At 45.7% G+C, this 2419-nt stretch overlaps 1 pseudogene; it reads left to right on the forward strand.

Moving 5' to 3' along the window:
- The first annotated feature begins 447 nt into the window (after positions 1-447).
- On the forward strand, positions 448-1484 carry LOC124663038 (annotated as a pseudogene).
- Positions 1485-2419: the final 935 nt, after the last annotated feature.

Consider the following 2419-nt stretch of genomic DNA (forward strand, 5'->3'; position numbering starts at 1 on the left):
TGCGTTGCACGTACACACTTACTAGTTAGAAGTAAACTGAACTTGTAGTTACGTATTTGCTAGTAGTGGGATGTCACAGACATGGCATGCTAATGGTTGATAATGGGGTCGTGAGTCAGTGCGATGTACATGATGCTTGAAAGCACCTAAAAAATAGTTTGCCTGATGCATGGTGTAGCTGCATGGACAGGAAGATCTCACGGACAAAAATAGTTTTGATGATGTGGCTACATGAGATTTCAGCTTGCAAACATTAAATGCATTTTTGTGGGGATGAACTTTATAGATATTATAAATACATGGGCTGGTCATCAAAGAAGAGAACAATCTCACAGCCTCTTTTTTTCCTTTCCTGTTGGGATCAAGGAAAACCCTCCATTCCTCTCTCTCCTGCGCGTCCTGGTTAGGGTTTAGCAGATGACGTGTCCGTGACGGGATGACGACTTCATGAACGCCGATGTTGGCCTTGGCGGGCTGACGCCTACGGATGAGCGCCGTGCCCATGTTGGCAACCTCCCCTGGCGCGCCGACAGCCGCTCACTCATAGACGCCTTCGCCAACCACGGCGTGCGCTACGCCGAGGTGAGTGTTCGATGCCTGATCGATATGATGCATGGGTTGACGGTGTACTGTACTATGATGCTTCTGATCGATTGTGTATTTCCTCTGCCAAGTTGCGCATCTTTCCTACTCCTAGTTGTTTCCTAGGGTTAGATCCAGATTATCTCCGCATTGGTTTTGTTCGCAACAGATTTGCGCTAGATCTCTTTGTTCCCTTCCCATGGACACTGATTTTTAAGGACTGGTGAGATCTTAATCAGCAGCTTTACCAATTTACTACTAGTATATGATTGCTCGACAGTACTACGGTGCTTTCCTATGTTAACTTGTTAGAAAACCTATTGATATTGTGGATGCATGGATCTGTATATGTGTGTCTTCTCCGTTATTCATATCGATTTATGTTTCAGTTTGGCTGCATTGTTTTTTTTTGTTCCTCGTTTCCCGTTCCATTATACCCAGCACTGATTGTTCAAGGTCTGGGATCTCAGTTAACTGGCCTTCGTAGACACATTCATCATACCTTTTCCCGTCTTCTGTTACTGGTACAGATCGTGTCTCCAAATAATGATGGATGGTCTAAGCTTGTTCCACTTGATTAAAAACAAGATATGTATAGTTCCACTTGAGAGTGGTTTGTAGCACGCATGTTTCTCGTGTTTGTTAGGATAACGATATTTCCAGTTCACTAATTATCTGTGAAATTTCCACGTGTCTAAGTGTGCTGTATTTGCTATGAACTTTTTACCAGGTCATCGTCGACAGGGAGACGGGCAGATCCCGCGGGTTCGAGCTTCGTCACCTTCGACGACAGCAAGTCGATGAATAGCGCCATCAAGGACATGAACGGACAGGAGCTGGGCGGCCGTAACATCACCGTCAGCCAGGCCAACCAGCGCTCCCGCCGCTGAAGGGCATGAACAGCAACATCTAGGAGGTCGGCTGCCTGTGCATTTAGCTTCAGCTTATCAACTTATCGTGAGTCTCGTGTGGTCGTTTAGTTTGTGTCCGTGAAATGGAACCTGTTGGTCTATCTATGTTGCGCGTCCTTATTGTTATGTTGGAACATGTTCGATTATCTGCGTTGCGTGTCCTCATGGTTGTGTTGAACATCCTATTTATCGTTTAATCAATTGCAGTGTTGAAATGAAATTGTCAATTATCTATCTCTGTTTTTGGTTGTTTGGTTGCACTCAGCTTTCCGAGAATGTGTTCCCATTATATCATTTGCTTTCCAGCTTCACAAACTAATGTTTGATCCCCCAAGGCATTGGGGGTGTTTGATCCCCAAGGCATTGGGAACATAGATGGTCTTGGAAGTGCTCCTTTTAGGACATCACAAACCATAGAGTGAACATGTCATATCTGTTGGAAATTTCACATATATTGCGTCCCCGGGCTTCTCCATTCCTCTAGTTTTACTTTCGTCTATTGTGCGTGTGGTTCCTCCTATCAATGCTCTCCGTGGCTGGAGTTTGAGTGCGCCGCCCGTGATGTTTGTTTTCTGTCCGTGCAAATGTAGTGTGATCAGTGACAACATCCTCGTCGCCAGTCCTTTGTATTTAGGAATCCAAAGTAGCCTTGCTTGACGCTGCTAAATCGTGCTTCTTTTTTCCACCCTATCTATATGAGTTCACAATGTCGACGCCAACCATGGCGTCAACATTAGGGAAACTCTATAAAAAGGCCGCTCCGCTGGCTCCTTGTCTGTCAAGTATCACCTTCTTTCTCTCGTGCCGCTCCAAGTATCATCTTCTCGATCTCGCGGGATGGCTTTCACCATTATATGCGGCGTGATTAGGGGTTGGTTTGGGGGCGAACCATGAAAGTTCCCGGACTTTGTGGGCAAATGCGTGTG

Source organism: Lolium rigidum, chromosome 6 (assembly GCF_022539505.1).
Source record: "Lolium rigidum isolate FL_2022 chromosome 6, APGP_CSIRO_Lrig_0.1, whole genome shotgun sequence".
Taxonomy (NCBI): domain Eukaryota; kingdom Viridiplantae; phylum Streptophyta; class Magnoliopsida; order Poales; family Poaceae; genus Lolium; species Lolium rigidum.